The 20,711-nt window shown below is 58.6% G+C and overlaps 1 protein-coding gene across 10 annotated transcripts in view; it reads left to right on the forward strand.

Moving 5' to 3' along the window:
• RBFOX3 (RNA binding fox-1 homolog 3) overlaps nt 1-20,711 on the forward strand; it is a 527,173-nt gene that overhangs the window by 386,203 nt on the left and 120,259 nt on the right. The window lies entirely within an intron of this gene.

A 20,711-nucleotide genomic window follows, 5' to 3' on the forward strand; every position in this document is an offset into this window, starting at 1 on the left:
TGTTAACAAAGGCAATCTTTGTTAATATTGTGCCCGGGGCTGTATTTATTCTAGGTCTGATTATTCCTGATACTAAGGCAAGATTCTGCATTCTCTACCCAGTGCCCCATGAACAGTAAAGGGTTCCTGGTCCAATCCGACTAGTGAGGACTGAGCTACTCCTGGCCCTGTGAGGGTGCTGAGCGCTGGGTCCCTGGTCCCTCGTCCCTCCAGGGAGTTCTTGCCTCAGCCTTGGGTGGTTTCCTCCCGAGCTTGTGCTGATCAGTGCTCAGCTGAGTGCTCAGTGGGACCCTCTGAGTATCCGTAGAGCTCTTTCTCCGTCCAGCTCCTTCTCCCCAGTGCTCTGTCTTACAACTCCAGCCACCTCGTCTCCCCACCTCTCAGCTCTGTCTCCTCAACTCGGGGAGTACATGAGGCTTCACGTGCGGTCCCTGCACCGTGGCCTGAAAACTTCCTCCAGACGGCTGGGACGATCGTGCCACCCCTCCGTGACCAGCGCTGGGGGTCGCTGCACTTCACGGTGTCTTGTTCAGTGTCTTGAAAACTATTCTTCAGCTTGTTATTGTTCTAGGAGGCAGGGACATCAGTCCCCATTTCTCCATCTTGACCAGAAGCAGAACGTTTTTCTACGTCACACCAGATCCATCTCCGCAGTAACTGCCCGGCTGCTGGAACACATCCAGCCACGTACTCAGGCTGGGCCTGGCCCTTGTCCTCAGTCCCCTGCGGGGGGGGAAGGAGCGAGCGTGCAGGGCTGTCAGAAGCACTCGTGGGCCTGGGACACACAGTCCTAGTGTAGAGACACCTTTGCTTCCCAGGCCTTGAGAAGAGCCTCCTCTCCTCAACGGGGAGCGCTCGGCAGGAGCCAGGACGTAGCTCTGGAAAGGCTTAGCAAGAGACCTTCATGGCGTTTCTTCTCAGAAAAATTTTGATTGTAAAGAATAAGGAGAGTTGGGCACCATAGCTCACATCTGTAATCCCAGCACTTTGGGAGGCCAAGGTGGGCAGATCTCAAGGTCAGGAGATCGAGACCAGCCTGGCCAACATGGTGAAACCCCAACTCTACTAAAAATACAAAAAATTAGCCAGGCGTGGTGGTACATGCCTGTAATCCTAACAACTTGGGAGGCTAAGGTAAGAGAATCGTTTGAACCCAGAGGCAGTGGTTACAGTGAGCCGAGACCGTGCCACTGCACTCCAGCCTGGGTGACACAGCGAGACTCCATCTCAAAAAAAAAAAGAATAAGGAGAGAAAGAGAGAGAGAAACAATACCTCCAACTCTCAAAGATTGGGTGGAGGGGAATGTCAGAAAACCAGGGAGAAGGGAATCTAGAGACCCCCAGCAAACCGACCAGCCTCCCTCTCACCACGTGCCACTGTGCCTCCAGGGGCACCCTCCTTGCCCCCAGTGAGAATAGCTGCAGAGGACCCATGGGAAGCTAAGCGGGCTCGGTGTTCCAAATCATGATCCCTGCACCTGCCTCAGCTGGCTCAGGGACACCCAATCCTTTATCTGGACACAGCATCTCCCGCTGACAAAGAGCTTGGACACAGGTCACTGCAAGTGACACCTGCCATCCCATGTCATCCTTGCAATAGGCCTATTTGGAAGACAGGAGCAGCGCTGGTGTCCCCATTCTACAGATGAGGAAACTGAGGCTTAGGATGGGTCAGGCATTTGCCCAGGCCTGCGTTGGAAGTGGCCAAGGCAAGGCCACAGCCCTCGTTGTTCAGGCTTCTTTTCACACTGAGAATCTCCCTGGAGAGGTCGAGGCTCCCTGTAGGAGACTGCGGATGTCATAGGCTTGAATTTCTGAGCCCATCCCCACCTGTGCCTCCTCATGCCACCCCAGAGGAGCTCTCTGACCAGTGGAAGACACAGAGGACTCACACGAGCTCTCCTCCCTTTCTTCTTTTTTTCTTTTCTTTTTTTTTTGAGATGGAGTCTCGCTTTGTCACCCAGGCTGGAGTGTAGTGGCACCATCTCAACTCACTGCAACCTCCGCCTCCAGGGTTCAAGAGATTCTCCTGCCTCAGCCTCTTGAATAGCTGGGATTACAGGCATGCACCACCATACCCAGCTAATTTTTGTATTTTTAGTAGAAATGGGATTTTGCCGTATTGGTCAGGCTGGTGTCAAACTCCTGACCTCAGGTGATCCTCCTGCCTCAGCCTCCCAACGCGCTGGGATTACAGGCGAGAGCCAACATACCCAGCCCTGTCCTTGTTTTGTTTTGGTTTTTGTTAAGGCAGAGTCTCACTCACTCAGTAGTGCAATGGTGCGATCTCGGCTCACTGCAACCTCTGCCTACCGAGTTCAAGCCATTCTCCTGCCTTAGCCTCCCAAATAGCTGGGATTACAGGCACACACCACCAGGCCCAGCTAATTTTTTGTATTTTTAATAGAGATGGGGTTTCACCATGTTGGCAAGGCTGTTCTTGAACTCCTGACCTCAAGTGATTTGCCCACCTCAGACCTCGCAAAGAGCTGGGATCACAGGCGTGAGCCACCGCGCCTGGTCCGCTCCTGTCCTTTGAGACCATTTCCACTGTCAGAGCTGCTAGCGTCCCAGCTTCATGGGACTGCACAGCTCCTGCCTCACCAGAGGGTTCTGTAATACGCGTCAGGTGGCAGGAGCGCTTGGTGTGCACACGCATGTGTTTGGACTGGTGCATCAGTACAGCTTCTGTGGTGGGGGAAATAGAGAGATGCCCCAGAGTGTTGACCAAGAAGGGTTAACGCAAACTCTCGGCCATGCCTGACTCTGAGAAGGCCAAAGCTGCTTTGCTCCACATCAGGGATGCAGCGTGGGCACTGCTTGCTGGCAAATCAGCTCCCAAACTCTCAGGTTCTGCATCGCAGACCCGGAAGAGGGTCCCTGGTGTCTCCCTTGGCTTTCTGGATGTATCCAGCTGGGTGGCTTTGTGCTACCCATGAAAGCAGCAGGGCATTAAACATTTGAGATGGGATCGGAGGACAACAGAAAGAAGGCTGTGTGTGCGCGTGTGTTTGTGCGGAAGTATAAAAACCCCGCGCCTGTGTTCTCCCTGGAGTATTAATTACAGCTGGAGAGGAGGCTTGTCCGGGCGTGTTCCGCTTGGGCAGAGTAATTTCTCCCTGGTTTTCGGGGAGCGGGAGGCGTCACGGTGCAGAGAGCAGGACATACACCTCTCCCAGCCTTCATGGCCGCCCCGCCTGCTCCGGAGCGGACAGCTTTGCCAAGGCCCAGGCCAGAGGGAACGCAGAGAGCCCACAGACAGGGCCAGGGAGGACAGGCAAGATAGTGAGCCCTTGACACAATCCCACTTAAGACAGAACAGGCGACAAGAGAGGCCTGTGAGCGGCTTAGGAGGAGGAGCAGGCCCAGCTCCCTGTGATGGAGGAAGGGCAGGGAAGACATGAGCCCCAGGCCGGCCCGGCTGCCCACACCTGGGTCCTTCTGCCCCTGCAGGCCTTGCACTGATGCCGACTGCCAGGCCCCTTGTCTCTCAGGGGGATTCACAGGGGGAGGGGGAGGTCCACAAACAAGGCGGGTGTGATCCCTGATGGTGTCTGAAAAGCTGCATTACCTATCTGCTCCCTGCTAAGCAAAGCGGAGGACCTGCACGGTGATGGCTACAATTCAGGACCTCGCTGGCCTCGGCGTGTCCAACACAGAGGCCCCGAGCACAACTTCCCCTGCCCTGGATTCCCCCCACCTCGCTGGACACAAAGGCCACCTGCCTGCGTCCCTGGGGCTGGTCGGGGCCTCCCTGAGCGCTTTGCCTCTCAGCCATCTCATGTGTCCAGTTACAAGCCTAGAGCAGAGAGTAGCCCCCGCCAGTCAGCCTCCCCATGCTGCCAGCCCCAGACAGGCGACCGTGAGCCAGGCCCCGTGCTGAATCCTTCTCGATGGCAGAGTCCTCCAGTGGCACGAGTGACCTGTTCCTCTCGTGAGCACACATGACGTGCTTGAGACGCAAAGAGGAGCCGAACACAGCCCCTGCCCTGAAGGGGCTCAGGCTCAAACAGTACTCACCCCTCCCAGGGTGGGCTGGATTTCCGACATCCATGGGGGCACCTGCGTCTGGTCTATGGGATTAAAGGACACCAGCCCTGGAGGAAAAGGAGAAACCACTCGGAAACTGAGGCCCAGCCTGCCTCTGCGGATATTTCCCCGGCTTACCGCCACTTCGCTGGGTCTCTCGGGGCTTACTTTCTTCCTCCTCTGCTGGAATGAGCCTCTGGGGACCCGGCACACAGAACTGGTGGTCTCGGCCAAAGCCAGCAAGAAGTCTCCATGGCTCCTCTGCTGGGTGTCCAGCCTGCCAACTGGCTGGCGCTTGCAGATGAGTTAGAGGGAGAGGGGAGGAGGGAGCGAGGCGGGGTTGGGAGCACCGCAGCCTTCTGCCGCTTCTGCAGATGCTCCGTGCAGGCCAGAGCGAGAGGTCACTGCCCAGAATGCTCAGTGGGTTCCCCCAGGCCTGGCAGGTCCCAGAGTCTCCCGAGCAACCTGGCAGAGCCGGAATCTGTCCTTATCCAGTCTCACACTGGTGGAGAAATTTGCCAGCCTCGAGTTCCCTCTTTCCTAACTCACATACCTGCAAATGCCCATGTCCCTTGATTAGTGGCGACTTTTTTATCCAATACCTGTGTGCCAGACCCTCCCCCTTGGTGTTTGCTAAACCCCCATAGTCACCCCAGAAAGGTAGATGTTGCTATCCCCACTCTACCAAAAAGGGAACGGAGGCTCAGAGATGTTAAGTAATCTCCTCAAAGCTGCCCAGCAGGACAGCAGCTGGTCTGGAATTTGAGCTCAGGTCTGAGTGTTGCCACATCCCAGGCTCCCTCTACCCTGCAGGGTGATGCCCAGGGCACGCTGGGTGCAGTCACAGACCCCTTGCATTCTCTTGGCCACGGTGGGAAGGATAGATAGCAGGCGACTGCTAATCAGGCCAGGAAGCCACCCCCACCTCTCCGTGAACAGCAGCCCTCACAAAACCCTCAGGCCGAGCAGAGATGGTCGTGAGGTCCATCTTTAGACACCTGGCCCACCTCTTGCTCAGGGAATGTGCTGCTGGGGGTGACACTAGAACTGCAAAACCCCAAGTTGGACCATGCTCCTCCTCTGCTCCAAATCCTCCTGTGACTCCTACTTCTCTTGGAGAAAGGCCAAAGTCCTCACAGTACCCTCCCATATAAGACCTCCTATGATCTGACCACCTCTCCCACTGCTGCCTGCTCACTCTCATTACTCCAGCCCATGGACCACCTCGCTGGTTCCCTGAATAACTAGACACATCCCCATGATGTGAAATGACTTCTGCCAGGGGCATTCTTTTTGCTGGAATATTCTCCCTAGAGAGCCTGAGAGCCCCTTCTTTGGGCTCATCCAGATGGGCCTGAACATCACCTCATCAGTTACGCCCACCCTGACCACCTGGCTGAACACTGCAGCCCCCTGCTCTGCCCTCCCAGACCCCCATCCTACTTCCCTCGCCACTATCACCCTTTGACATGCAAGGCAATTTTCTAATTAATTATGTTTGTTGATCCTCCTCCCCGGTACAGGATAAAGCACAGGAGGGCAGGAAGGTTGGCCTGTTTGGTTGAAAGCTGGGTCCCTGGTGTGGAACAGGGCCCAGCCTGCAGTTGGCACCCCACACACATTTGTGGACTTGTTGATGAGGCAGAAGGGACCCGGTAGCCCCTCTGGCTCTGCCCAGCAGCCCCCTGCCCAGCTGGGGTCCATGGGTCCTGAAGGCACAGACTCACACTTCCCTTGGCTACAAGGAGTTCCAGAGTCAATCCAGCAACCAAGCACCCAGCTGAGCACTTACAGAATTGATCCAGGGGCCGGACGCGTGGCTCACACCTTTAATCCTAGCCCTTTGGGAGGCCGAGGCAGGCAGATCACTTGAGGTCAGGAGTTCGAGACCAGCCTAGACAACATGGTGAAACCCTGCCCCTACTAAAAATACTAAAATTAGCCAGGTGTGTCGGTGCATGCTTGTAATCCCAGCTACTTGGGAGCCTGAGACATGAGAATCTCTTGATCCCGGGAGGGGGAGGTGGAGGTTGCAGTCAGCCAAGATGGTACCACTGCCACTCCAGCCCGAGTGACAGAGTGAGACCCTGTCTCAAAAAAAAAAAAAAATGGAAGGAGGGAAGAGCAGTGCTAGGGAGGGGGCTGGCCAGCGAGTGATGCCTGGGGAGGGAGCTTGAGACTGGGAGATGGCCGAACTTTCCAAAAGGGAAGAGAGGCTGACTGTGCGCACCACGTGGGCTATGGACTTGCTGGTCTCCTTTCATTGAGGACTGGACGGTAGGGGCGTGTTTCTCGGAGGTGACGTGCGAATGGTCAAAGGGCACTGGCTCCTGGGGTGTCTCTAACGGCGTGCCACAAGTCTCCGTTCTCAACCCCATCTTAGTCACGCCTTTTACCAGTGGCTTATGTAAACCTTTAGTAGGCATGATGATCAAATTGTAATCCATCTGCTGATGAGAGGAAGTCTGCTGGATAGTGCCAGAGGTGAAATTAACTAAATGTAACAAGTCCAAATGTAAACTCTGGCTCTTAATTCCAAAAACACTAGTTGGATGAGTACGGGAGGAAGAAGACTTAGGGGCTGCCATTGATCACAAGTTCAGGACAATTAGAGTGACCAGAGTACGTATCCTCCAAACTGGAGCACTGTTAATAATTACGGTATAAACCAGTCATGTCCCCGGAAACCTGGATGGATGGTGACTCCACGGATAAGTGGCTGCCGTCCAAAGCTGCTTCTGTTTAGGTGGCAGGGGTGAGGTCCGCTCCCAATCCCTGGAGGGGATCCCTGGACCTCAGAGCCACCTGGAATGTTAAGTTCACCCTGGAGTTTCCAACTATGAGCCAGGGGATATTTCACAGCCAAGTGGACAAGATGAGGTGGACGTCCAAACGCACCCTAAGGGAAACGGCCCCAGGGACCAGCTCTGTGTGCCCAGACCAGGAAACGGCTGATTGGTCTGTCTTGGAAAGCTCAAGAGCCAACCTGGCCCGCGGAGGAGGAAGGCCGCGCGATGCCCGCGGAGGAGGAAGGCCGCGCGATGCCCGCGGAGGAGGAAGGCCGCGCGATGCCTGTGGCCTCGGATGGTAGAACTAAGATCAGCAAGGGGAGTCTGGGGGAGACAAATTTCAGGCTGTTCAAAAGAAGAACTTCTGAAGGTGACGGCTGGCAGCCAGGGGGTGGGCCCCCTGAATTCCCTGTCCTTGGTCCTTGGAGGCGTCCACGGTGGGGAGGCTGCAGAGGAATTTCCTGCGTCCTGGGAGGGGAGGGGCCAGGTGACTCCAGGCTCTTGCTGGCAGTCCTGCCTCAGTGGCCACCGTATGTTACTGTTTGGGAAGAAGAATCTGCCCAGAGGCTCTTTCGATCGGGACACACGCAGAGAGTGGGCGAGGCGTGCGGGGGGCAGTGTTCGCGGGGCCTTCCCTCGGCGTGCCACATCTTCCCTTCTGCTGTCTCTCTCTGCCCCCCACTAGACACACCCTCGCCTTGTTCCTCTTGGCCCCTCTCTCGATGCTGAGGTGGATTTTCCCTTCCTAAGTCCCCTCTCCTGCTGCTGAATTATTGAAAGTGTTGTTTGCTTTATCGCTGTGCTGGGGTAAGGGACGCTGCCGCAGAGCAGCTGAGTTTGGAATGCGTCGCTGGCCCAGGACAGCTGCCCAGGCCACAGAATCCCTTCCCCAGAACCCCTTGGTGGGGGAGCGTCCTGCACCCCGGCCCCGCTTCTCCTCCTCCATCATTATTTATTCATGACTGCTGGCGTTCTGACCAGACATGCGGCATCCTGCCACGTCTCACGCCACCGGCCTGGAGGGCTGCGGGCAGAATGTGCGGCAAATGTCACCGCCTGGCCCAGGTTCAGGGTCGGGTCTCCGTGCTGGGGTCTGTAGGCACCAGCTGAGACCTCCAGGGCGTGTATGGAAGTGTTCTGTCCACTGGGGGTCGCCCCAGTGGGGCTGCCACATTGGTACCTTTCTAGGGAAAGGGTCTGCATGCAGAGGTGTGCGTGTGACCATGTATGCTATGCAGCTGTGTGTGTGTGCAGGGGATATCAGGGCGTCCGTGCATGTGTGTATCCAGATATATGTGCAGCTGTGTGGGGGGGTCGTGTGTGTCGTGTGTATCCAGATACACATGCAGCTGTGTGGGGGGGGTCGTGTGTGTGTGTGTGCAGATACACATACAGCTGTGTGTGGGGGGTCGTGTGTGTTGTGTGTGTGCAGATATACATGCAGCTGTGTGTGGGGGGTTGTGTGTGTGTGTGTGTGTGCAGATATACATGCAGCTGTGTGTGGGGGGTCGTGTGTGTCGTGTGTGTGCAGATATACATGCAGCTGTGTGTGGGGGGGTTGTGTGTGTGTGTGTGTGCAGATATACATGCAGCTGTGTGGGGGGGTCGTGTGTGTGTGTGTATGCAGATACATATGCAACTGTGTGGGGGGGTCGTGTGTGTGTGTGTGTGTGCAGATACACATGCAGCTTTATGGGGGGTCGTGTGTGTGTGTGTGCAGATACACATGCAGCTGTGTGGGGGGGTCGTGTGTGTCGTATGTGTGTGTGCAGATACACATGCAGCTGTGTGTGGGGGGGTCGTGTGTGTGTGTGTGTGCAGATACACATGCAGCTGTGTGTGGGGGTCGTGTGTGTGTGTGTGTGCAGATACACATGCAGCTGTGGGGGGGGGTCGTGTGTGTGTGTGTGCAGATACACATGCAGCTGTGCGGGGGGTCGTGTGTGTGTGTATGCAGATACACATGCAGCTGTGTGGGGGGGTCGTGTGTTTATGTGTGTGCAGATACACATGCAGCTGTGCGGGGGGTCGTGTGTGTGTGTGTGTGTGCAGATACACATGCAGCTGTGCGGGGGGTCGTGTGTGTGTGTGTGTGTGCAGATACACATGCAGCTGTGCGGGAGGTCGTGTGTGTGTGTGTGTGCAGATACACATGCAGCTGTGTGGGGGGTCGTGTGTGTGTGTGTGCAGATACACATGCAGCTGTGTGGGGGGTCGTGTGTGTGTGTGTGTGTGTGTGCAGATACACATGCAGCTGTGTGGGGGGGTCGTGTGTGTGTGTGTGTGTGCAGATACACATGCAACTGTGTGGGGGGTTGTGTGTGTCGTGTGTGTGCAGATACACATGCAGCTGTGTGGGGGATTGTGTGTGTCGTGTGTGCGCAGATACACATGCAGCTGTGTGTGTGGTCTGCTGTTGCCCCGTGTGCACTCCAAGTATGGATTTTTAGAACAGAAACCATGGAACTTAACTTGACAGAGGTCTTGCCTGTGAGCTCATTTCTCTAGAGAGGGTGATGGAGTGGCCACCCCGGAATTTAGAGGATCCAGGAGATAGGCAGCTTGCTCAAGGCAGACACTGGCCATATGGGCAGGTCCCCAGGGCATGCAGGAAAAGGTAGCAGACCCACACCTCCACACCCCGGAGGCGCAGCCCGGGAGATTCACCACTGTCTTCTCAGACCCTCCAGACTGGGGCCGGAGGGCACAGCATCCAGAGGAAACTGCTTCTTTCTCAGCTGTCCTCCCTAAAGAGCAGCCCACCCCTCGCTAGGCCACCTCTTCATTCTCTATTCAGCCCCACAGCCAGTATTTGGGCATCTGCACCATACTGGCCACCTGGACATAACAGGTGGGGCTGAGCCTCTGCCCTCTAGGAGCTGCCCATGTGCCCAGGGCAGGGCCAGCCCAGTCCACATGCAAGGCCATATGCGAGGGGACAGGAAGGAGGGGCTCACAGCCATCTCTGGTGGGCACTGCCATCCTGTGAGCTTTCTGAGCCCAAAGCTCAGCTTTCTGGACACATGCAGGGGGAAATGTGGCTGCAAGGGGCCACAGAACACCGCCCAGAGTCTCCGGTGCAGGGGTTTGTGCCAGCTCAGGCTCCCCAGACCTCTGGCCCTTTGAAAAGAACAGGAGATAGGAGCTTCCCCAAACAACCCTGGAGCAGGACTGGCCCTGCCACCCCAGTTTGGACATGAGGACACTGAGACGGAGAGCAGTGACACGGCCCACAGCCTGCAAGGCTGGCAGCGGCAGAGCTGGGTTTAGATGGATCTCAGGCCTCTGTACCTTCTGGCCAGGGTTGGTTCCTTGGCAAGAGCTGGCACAAAGTGTTTGATCCCCAGAGAGCCATAAAGGTCCTTAGACCTGCTAGAAATCAGGCAGCGGGTAGAAATCAGGCAGCGGGTAGAAATCAGGCAGCGGGTAGAAATCAGGCAGCGGGTCCCTTGGGCGTCGGCTCTGGTGGACACCTGCTTTCCCACCCCACAGTGTTTGTGGCTGGTGGAGGTTTTCGGGCAGTCTCATTCTAGAGCTTCCAACGTGAGCAGAGGATGCTCCGCCTTCTCATATTTCTCTCATACTTCTGCCCTCTGCACCCTCCCCATCTGCACCCCCACCCTTGCCCGCTCCCACCAGGCACCTGTGCCAGCCCCACAGACTCAAAGCTGATGCTGCTGCCTGCATCCTGGCACCGCCCCTGGGGTTCCCCAGCCAGGGAGCTATGGGTGGGGGCCTTGGAGGGGAGCCAGAGAGCAGAGCCAGAGAGCAAAGCCAGAGGCTCCAGTGGCCGACCCCCACCTCCTCCTTCCCAGCCAGCCCTCCTTCCACTCAGCCAGGTCCCCATGGGAGGAGTGACAGGGTGGGAGACCTGTGTGGATCTGGGATGGGTACTTCCTGAGGACGATCGTGAACTCGCCTGGACCCCACCTTACCACAGTTGGACACGGTTGGCTTGGGAGACCCAAGTCACTCTTCAGGGATAGGAAGTCCTGAGTGTTCAGTCTGGGGCTTGCCCTTGAGGCCACCAGCCCAGGCCCAAGGGGGACAGGGCTCTCCAGAGGGAAGAGTGGAAGCATGAGAACTAGCAGAGCTGGGGCGTCAGACTCCACACAGCCGCCCACCCTGCAGCCCCCAACATGAACCGGCCTCTCGGCCTCGGTGTTTCTCTGAGAACCATTGAAAGAAGTCTCTCTCGTCTCCTCAAAGAGCAGGCAACAGCCCACGTGGGCTCTGGCCCTCAGGCCGATGGTAAAGCGGCCTCCCCACCTGGCCCTGGGGCTGGGTCCCTGGGTGTATGCAGCCCATGGGTGGCACTGGCCGGAGACGATGGGCTGCAGCGAGACAGGTCGGCTGGGAGGCTCCTGTCCACACAGCTCAGCCAGAATGGGCCTTTCAGCAGCGCTAAGCAGAAATCCCCACTGCAGGGTGGTGAGGCCCCAAAGGCCCCAGCCCCCAGCAGCATGGGTTAGTGGAGAAGGCACCCGAGTCCCTCATGGATGGGGCGTCCTGGAAAATGCTGAGGCAGGACGGGCGTTAGACGCAGACTCTCCGGCAGGCGGCGGCCCCACCTCCCCGCACTCCACCCTCTCACCCCCACTGCACCCAATGCACATTCAACTTCTGCGCCTCGTCTCTGATTGGCCCTTGCTCCAGGCCTGGAGAGCCGCCCCCGCCTCTGCAGGAGCTGCTCCTCCTCCCTCCCTGCTGCTCCAGACTGGGGGCTGGGGACTCCAGGCAGTGTCACCTCTCCATCACTTCCAAATCTCATCTCCCACCCTCTGAAGCCAAGAGAGGCCTTCCGAGAATTGTTCTAACCTTCAGTAAAGTGTCCTCCCTATCCCCGTCCCCGTCCCCGTCCCCATTCCAGTATCCGTGAGATCTGCCAGGCTGGAAGGTTTGTGCCACCCCCCCTCCCCTGGGTCCCCTCCTTGGCGAGCGCTGGAGTTAGGACACTGTAGCTCAACTCCGAGCAGAGATCCGGACAGCAGAAGTGTCCGGGATGGGGCAGTGCCAGGCAGGACCCCATCGATGGGCGAGCGGAGAGCAGGCACGGAGCTGAGCAACCTGGAGAAATAAACCAAGAGAGGCAGAGACACAGGGAGAGGAGAGGACCCAGAGTGAGCAGGAGCAAGCTGGAGGCAGACAGGAGAACCGCGCTTGCTAAGACGGCTGCAAGTGACAGCTAAACTGACAGCGTTGGGGGACCGAGCCCCTACCCCACCGACCTGCCCTGCCTCCGGCCGCTGCTCCCCTAATTGGGTCTCATCCCCGCCTCCCCAGGAGCCTGCCGTGGAGCCGCGGTTCCAAAATGATGATGTATTTTTGGGTATGTACCAAGCGTGGACTGCGTGTCGCTTTTTCACTCTGGGCAGATCTGGGGCTGAGATGTTGGGAGGCTCAGCATGCCCACCCCCCGTGCCTCCCCAGGCCATGCCGGCCTTTCCCCAGGGCCCAGCAGGCAGGGAGCGTTCGCTGGCTGTCGGCCACTCTTCTGGGTGGGCCTCGGATGTAGAAGGTGGGGCTGAGACAGGGGGCTGGGCCCGGGCTCCAGAAATGCCGGCAGGGGATACGCTAGCCCAGCCCTCTCTGGGCGCTTCCTTGGCCTGGTCTTAAAGGAAAACCTTGGCAAATTCCCCCAGCCCAAACTTCAGATGGCTCCCAGGAACCCAGCACACCAGCCCCAGCCCACGAGCTCCCCTCCTCCCTATCCTGCGCCTTACTCTTCCCCTTCCCATTCAAAATCAGGTGTGGGAATCCGGACCCTGGGAAGGAGGAAAGGATCACCGCTGTGAGGTGGAGCCGACCTCCCGGGGCTCTGAGCCCCGACAGGAGGGCCCTGGGGAGACGAGGCGCCCCCACCCTGTGGCCTCCCCTGCCTTCCTCTGCAAGCCCCTGTGCCTTTTGGCAAAGGAAATGAAAGACCAGAGTAGGGGTGGGAAGGGGCAGCACCTGACAGGGCCTCACTGTGAGGGGAGGACCGCCATCCTAGTTCAACTGGGCAGAACTGGGAGAAGAAGGAAAGGTTTAGGGTGTGTGTGCGTGTGCGTGTACGTGCTCACACTTTGGAGAAGGCTGTATATCCCGGGATCGTCAGCCTCTAGGCTCGCACAGAGGTGGTTTGGAAATCGATGTGAATTTCTTGTGCTTTCCACGTAGGGTGAGTGTCTCCCCTGGCCCAGCCAGCAGCCTCAGCCCAGGAACACGTCCCAGGCAGGGGGCCACCCACATCCGGGTACCTCTTCTTCCCAGGCTGCCCTCCTGGGTCCAGACATGACCTGCTCTGCAGCTGGGACTCCAGGGCCACAGTCCAGCCCCATCACCAGGAGGAAGACTCAAGGCCCAGGAGCCCCACTGGGAGGGCCTGAGCCTGCACAGGTGCCTGTGGGGCACACGCCAAGCAGCTGGACCATGGGCCCAGCAGGGGTCTGCAGAGCAGGCTGAGGCTTACAGAAGCCACGGCAGCCTCTGAGAAGGGCCGATGGCCCCTGGGAGTCCGAATGGCTATGGTCAGGCTCATCACCGGTCACCCCACAGGCTGAACTCTGCTGACTCCACTCCCATTCAGGGCAAAATTGGGGCGAGAATGTGCCAGGTGCCCCAGCCTCCGAGTCTGCACAAAGGCCTTTCTCCTACCAAGAATGTCCTGACATGTCCTGCCAGTCCCCCTCCTCATTCTTCAAGCCCAGCCTCAGGGGCCACATCCCCAAAAACATTCGCTGAACTCACAGGCAGAATGGACTCCTGTTCCCCGGCCTCCCCCATCTCGGCTCCCTGCCCTGACCTGGCATATGTGAGCTGGCCCAGGAGCCCCTTCAGAGCCGGGAAGGAGCGTCCCTCTCTGGTGGGGGTCTGGTTGCCTGGCTCCTCTGGGGGTCTGGCTCCCAGAATTCCCCCTCTCCCCAGCAGAGGCTCTGCCTCAGCCATGCTCAGCCAAGCCCTGGGGCTGGGCCGGGCTCCTCTGCTGTACCTTGCAGGCTCTTTAGGACGGGGTGGAACCTGATTGGGAACCTTGGCTTCCCGGGAGCCAGCCCCCCAGCTCCACTTCCAGGCTGGGATTCGGAGCTGGACAGAGAGCCGGGCCCCCACAGGAGGACTCTCCTCCTCGCCTGCTCTCCCTCCCTGAGCCATGTCACCACCCCAGTGTGGGAGACGACACCCAAACGCTGCCACCCGCCAAGTCCTCACCCACCAGGGCCCCTCACAGCCTCGCCAGCGCCATTCCTGTTGTCCACCTGGTACCCACACACTCCTCAAACTCACACTCAACACTGAGCCTTGAAAACTGCCATTTCCTTCAGATCGTCTCCTCCATCCTCGCCCTGTGCATCACAGTGGGTGCCACCATCTGCCCCACGCCAGCTCCTTGTGGGTCCTGCCTCCCTCTCCCCCACCCCCCAACTTCCCACTCAGCTTGCAGGCCCAGCCCCAGCCCCGCCTGCCCCAACCAAATCTGAACGCAGACGCAGAGCGACAACTTCTCCCCACCCTGCCCTCTCAGCAGCACCTCACCCCGCACCTCCTTCCAGCCCTTCCCTAAGCCCCGTGGCCCAGCCAGGCTGAGCTGCTCCAAGGTTAATCCCAACATCTGCCGTGTTCTCCCTCAGGCTTGTTCCACCTAAAAAAAACACCCTCCCTCCCACCCCACCCCCATTTAACTGGCTCCTGCTTAATTTCAGAGGGAGCTTTTAGGCAGGGGCACACTAGGGGCTGCTGCAGGCATGGAGTCAAAGGCAACTTAGCTGTCACCACCTCCAGGAAGCCATCCCGGAGCATCCCACAGCCAATGTCATTTCCCCCCTGCACCCCCGCCCTCATCCTTGGGTGCTCCTGTTACCCATTCGCCCCTCCGCCTCCCCTCTGCCTGTAGCTCCCTCGAGCTCCCTGGCTGGGTCTTACTCAGTTCTTGTTCCACGTACCTGCGTCTGATGTTCGGCTGAGGCTCTGGGAACCCCAAATGCTGAAATGAATGAGTGACCGAATAAGGAAATGAGTCTTCTGAGTGCAGGACGGGGCCTGGCCAGGGTGTCCCCTGCAGCAGCGGTTCTGTAGGGCCCCCCACTCACGTGCGGCCTCCTCTCCCATCCCCGAATGAGCATGTCTTCACCTCCATGGGTGTAGCTTTACGAGGGCGGCACTGGAGATATTACCGCTCGCATTTCCAAACTGGCAAAGTTGTGGCCGACGATTTCTGTGTTTATTGTGAAGGGGGCGGTGGCCGGCAGAGCCAAGGGGCCTGGCCTTGGCAACGTGGGGGTTGGGTGCAGGGAAGAGCCTGCCCTAGGTCCTTTCAGCTTGGCGGTGCGGGGAGGCAGGCGGGGGTGTGGAGGTCACTGCGGTTCTGTGAGAGAGGCCTGGGGCGGGGGGACCTGCCTGCTTTGGGGGCATCTCTGCCTTTGGATGGTTCACCTGGGGACACCCTCTGGAGGAGGGCTACCATCACGACAGGGAGACAGGGGTCTGGGGGGTAAAAAGGCTGCTGGGGTCTGGGCAGTGGGCCCAGTGCCAGAGGCAGGGGACTCATGTTCCCCAGGCCTTCCCTGAGATCTGGCTCTGCCACTCGGCAGCTGTGTGACCCTGGACAGGTCACCAGGTCTCTCTGAGCCTCAGGTGGCTCCTCTGTAAAGTGAGATCGCAACGCCAGTGTGCAGGCTGGGTGAGAATTACTGTTTGCATGTTCCATGCCGGGTCAAGCAGGACAGGGATATTTGCCGGCAGGACGGGGGACACCAGGGTGAGTGGGCATGAGACTCTTGTCACCCACCTGGGTTCTGCTCACTGCCACAGGGAAGCCCACACCAGCTATGGGGCCTGTGCTCTGGGTCTGGGGGGGCCACGGTACCTTCCTCCCTGCAGGAGACCAGCTCAGCCCCACGTGCTTCTCTTCCTCCTTTTCCACACTCCCAGCCCCTGGCCTCATGCTGGTCCTGCCTCTAAACTGCTTCTGGAATGCCCCGCCCCTCCTTCCTACCTGCCCCCAGTCCATCCCCGCTCCAGGCCCTCCAAGTGGTCCCAGCCCTGGAGATCCCTCCCCGCCTGCTCTGTGGTCTCCGACTTCTTCCGTCAGGTGGGCACCACTTCCTCACGTGGACCACATGTCCTAAGAACACTGCGCACCATGGTGGCTCTCAGAACCTCCTCACAGATGGCTCCTCAGCTCGCCTCACCAACACCCGGGAGGCAAACAGGCTGGGCTGCTCTCCCCACGAGGAGCCACAGAGGTGGCAGGGATGTATTCAGGTCACCAACCCAACTGTGAGGTCCAGAACCAGAACCCGGCCTCCAAAGCCCAGGCAGTTGCATCTTGACCCCTGCTGGGCCAAGGACCCTTGGGGACAGGGGACAAGTGCTGGACCCCTGGGTGATCCCAAGACCATCAGCTCCAGCCCTGCCCCTACTGCTTGAGAGGCTATCGGATTAAACCTGACACCGGCTCTGACCTCCACTTGGGGAGCCCTCAGGATGACGTCCAAATGCCTGCACCAGCGTCCACAGCCGCTAGTGGCTTCCTGCTGCCTTAGGGATAAAAGCAAAGGACACGCTGAGCCCGGCCGTGTGCCCTGCATACACCAAGGTACTGGGTGCTTCGCTTCAGGGCAGGCTGAGAGAGGGCTGTGCCCAGCATGGCATAGCTGCCCACAGCAAAGCCAGGCCTGGGGACATGCTCCTGCTGGGCCCCTCCCCCTGACATCCTCCCCCGACCCCACCCCAGGCCTTGTCCTACGTCCAGCCCTGCACAGCCTTTGGGGACCAGTTTGCTCCTGCACGTGCTGTTCCTTGCCCTGCCCTCCCATCTTCTGTGAGTCCCCGCACACCGGAGCACCTGCCTTACCCGGGGCACCGGCAGACGGTGAGCTCCATGTGGGCAGGAAATGAGGCTGAGCGGTCGGTCGTTCCAGCAGTACCCTGGAAAGGGGAGAGCTTGGCAAGGACTCAAGGAGCAGATGGAAAAGGAAGGGAGGTTGGCGGGAGGCAGGGAGCGTGTTGACAGTGGTGCGTACTCAGCATGGCAGAGCAGGGGCCAAGCGTCTGAGCATGGGCAGCGCTTTCCAGAGGTGTCTCCTACCAGAGAACATCCATGGGTCTGGAAACCAGTGTGACTCTTCAGTTGACAGGGGCTGCAGCCCAAAGCAGAGGACATCCCTGCCCCCCACAGCCTCAGTGCTGCTGGGCTCAGCTCAGAGCTGCGGGAGGGCGGCACGTGCAGTCCAAGGCCTGGGAGCTTCCGCCGGGGGCCCTGCAGCGGCGAGCACCTCCCTCCCTCTTCCCCTAGAGCCAACCTGATGGGACAAACAGATGGCGCTGGAAGACGGCCTGGGGTGTGTGAACATTTCCCTGCCCAGGAAGGGGAAGGGGAAGGGCAGGGAGCCGGGGTGGGCTAGTGTCACTCCCAGAGGCCCTGCAGCCACCAGGTCTTTCACAGGCAGGAGGGACGGGTGTGGGGGCAGCACCGGTGGGTGGCTTCATAATTGACCGGCACCAGGCGAAGATGCCAAAGCAGAGCGTCTCCAAATTAGCAGTAATTGCCGGAGAAATAAAGAACAAACAGGGTGAGCTGAATGAGGCTTTCTATAAATATTATGTTTTTTAAAGTTTGCCCTGGAGTAATAGAAGCTGTTTAAACGCTAATATCCTGTCTGTGCATTTAAAAAGCCTTGTAATGAGGATTGAGTGTCTATTTCCTAGGGCCACCTAGTATTGGAGCCCCCGGGCCTCTGGCCTCCACTCCTGGGCTTCCCAGATGGCCGCCCTCCCACGAGTCTAGAGAACACCCCTCACCTGGTCCAGACCCCGCCTCAGCCCCGTCTGGGAGCCTGGGCCCCTCCTGCCTCTCCCTGGACAGCCAGAGCCAACCCTTCCTGCTTCCTCTGAGACCCCAGATGTCCCTCCCACTTGCCCTGCCCTATGGAGCCCTTCTTCCCCATCCCTTCTCCTCCTCCCTGGGTGCCAGGGTGGGTGGGCAGCAGCGTCCTCCCGGTCACACTGATCCAATGTGTTCGCATCACTTTCCTCTAGAAGAGAGCCCCACACCCGCTGGTCGCTGCACCTGCGGGTGGGAGAGCTTGTCTAATTAATGAGGAGACAGGGCTTTCCTCCAGGAGGCCCCTCCACGACCATGTCTGATTTTTATTAAAAATCATTAAGCAAAGTGTTTTCCCATGCCGGCAACCGGCACAGCCACTTTCCCGTCGCGAGACAGCCCCGTGCATCGCTGGAGAGCCAGACCGTATCAGGGGCCCGGAACCCACGATGGTAAAGCTCTGGTGAGGGCCATTTCCCAAAGAGAGGTCCATCATGGGTCACCGAAGAAGTTCACTTGATTCTGTTTATTTCAGCCCCTCCGGCCCGAGCAGGGCGGTGCCGTGCGAGGGTCGGCTGTGGCTCACTGGGCCACCCAACATCCACCAGCACCACCTTCGGAAATAGAAGCAGGTCTGATCTGCTGAGTGTTTCGGGGCTGTTGCCACAGGCCACAGGCAGCACGCAAGGTCCTGGCTTCCTCCGCATCCGCAATTCCCAAAACCCAGCAGCGCCCAGTACAGAGTGGCAGGGGAGACCCTCTGGGCTTGTGCATGGGGTGTGCCAGCTGGAAAGTCAGGTTTCCCGTGACATTCGCAGCCCTTCATCCTTGGGGTACACATGTTCGCAAAGTTATATCTGGTGGGGGTCAAAGACGAGAGGAGAGATTTGGGCCATCGGCCGGTTAGCGTTTGTTGGTGGTGCCGAGTGGATACACCCTATTAGGTGCAAAGTGGCCCCAGCGGTCACAGTCCCCAGGAAGGCTCAGGACGTCCAAGATGGAAGGACTTGGGAAATCTCACCAAGCAACAAGCGTGTGGATAAAGGGGAGGGACAGGAGGGTGGGGCTGGCCCGGAGGAGGAACCTCTGGACGGCAGGGTGGGAGGCCGGGAAGGGGAGGACCAGCCGTTGCCTTTGGCCCTCATCTCACCCTGCCCCGTCTGGTGTCGCTGGGGGCCTGACACTGCTGGGCAAGGCCTGGACTGCTGGTGAAGACACAGCTTCCCTTGCAGCGGAGTCCACAGGCACGAGGATGCGGGTGCTCCCCCGAGTCCTTCCTCTTCCTGGGTGAGTTGAGGGCAGAGAGGCAGGGAAGCCACTTGCTCCCACACCACCACCCTAAACCCTTGACCCTCTCACAAGAGAAACAGGGGAACTTTGTCCTTTTGTTCATTGTCATTAAAATATTCATGTCCAGGCGGGGTGTAGTGGCTCACACCTGTAATCCCAGCACTTTAGGAGGCCGAGGTGGACGGATCACTTGAGGTCAGGAGTTCAAGACCAGCCTGGCCAATATGATAAAACTCCGTCCCCTCTAAAAATACAAAAAATCAGCTAGGCATGGTGATGTGTGCCTGAATAATCCCAGCTACTCAGGAGGCTGAGGCTGGAGAATCGATTGAAACTGGGAGACGGAGGTTGCAGTGAGCCGAGATCACGCCACTGTATTCTAGCCTGGGTGACAGAGCCATACTCCAACTCAAAAACTAGCTGAGGGGACATCTGTTTCCAGACCCCAGGAAGTTGGCTGGGTGTCCTAAGGGAGGGAAGGAGCCTGGCTCCTGTTTAGAGGCTGACACTTTCTCCTCTTCCCCTGCCCCTCCGCACAGCCTGCTTTTCTCATTCTAGGACAAAGGGGAAAACAATGGGTAGTTTGGGGTCTGTTCGGGACATTTGTGATTGAAAAAGAGCAGAGAGAGTAAGGACTGCAGGGCTGGGGAACGACTGGGCTTTGGGATTTGCTTGTGAAGGAAGTAAATTGCCCTGAAATCTACTCTTTATGAAGAACAAGGAAGGAAGTACAGAGTGGGGTGGGGGGTTGCAGAGCAGGGCTCGAGGGGTAAGATTTGACCCCCTACAAGCAGGGTGGTCCCTGCAGGGGTCCTACAGGAGGGAGAAGTTGGGAACGGGCAGCACCAGGAGCCCGGCTGCAGGAGAGAAGGGAAGAGCGGTCAGAGAGGCTGGGGCAGGTGCAATGTCTTCCTCCGGGGTAAATGGGGAGGGGAGGAGGAGAGAGGAGTGACCCAGGAGCCTGAGCAGAGCAGCCCTGCCCCAGCCCCAGCCTGGAAGAACCCAGGGCAGGGGGTGACTGAGGGTGTCTAGAGTTTGAAGGTTTTCCTGGAGAAGAGTCCAGAGACCCCAGCACTTCTCCCTGGGGCCATTTTTCTCCCATCTTGTCCCTGGTATGGTCAAAGATTCCCAGGCAGGGCCCTGCCTTTTCGTGTTGGTCAATTTCCCCAATGTGACAGGTCTCCAGGCGGGAGGGTGCTGGCTGGTTGTCTTCCAAGGCTCCAGGAGACCAGAGCTTTCAGGAGCTTGGCCTGGCCACACCCTCCTGGGCCCGCTGGGGGAGTTCCTGGGGGGCAGGGGCCTCAGATGTCTTGTTCCCCCCATATTCCTGTCCCCAGCAGTCAGCCTGGCACAACCCGGGTGCCCAGGAGAGGTGCCAAGTGAAGGCATAACTGCAGGTCTGGAGTTTAAGGAGGACCAGGGCACAAAGCACTGTGGTTGCTTTGAGGAGACTTGCCTGTGGTTCTGGGAATGGGATCTAGAAACACCCCAACCAACAGGGGGAAGTCATGTTAGGATTGGGGGAGTCAGGGCTGGAGACGGACCAGGGCACAGCCCTGCCGGAGCCTGGGGCTCTGACCTTGGGGTGTCTGCAGCTGCCCCCCTGTCTGTCCAGCCCCCCGGGGTCTGAGCATGGAAAACAGGCATCCACCTGAGGGTAGCAGGGCTCTTACAAGCTGCTGGCAGCGGCAGCACGGCCCCCACCCCTGTTACCACACACCAGCATCAGCCTGGAGCCTGTCCCAGCAGCTCTGCTGAAACCTGGGTTCAGCATACGGCGATCTCAAAACTTAATCATGGAA

This window comes from Aotus nancymaae, unplaced genomic scaffold (genome assembly GCF_030222135.1).
Source record: "Aotus nancymaae isolate 86718 unplaced genomic scaffold, 86718_ANA_hifiasm-v0.15.2.pri h1tg000089l, whole genome shotgun sequence".
Taxonomy (NCBI): domain Eukaryota; kingdom Metazoa; phylum Chordata; class Mammalia; order Primates; family Aotidae; genus Aotus; species Aotus nancymaae.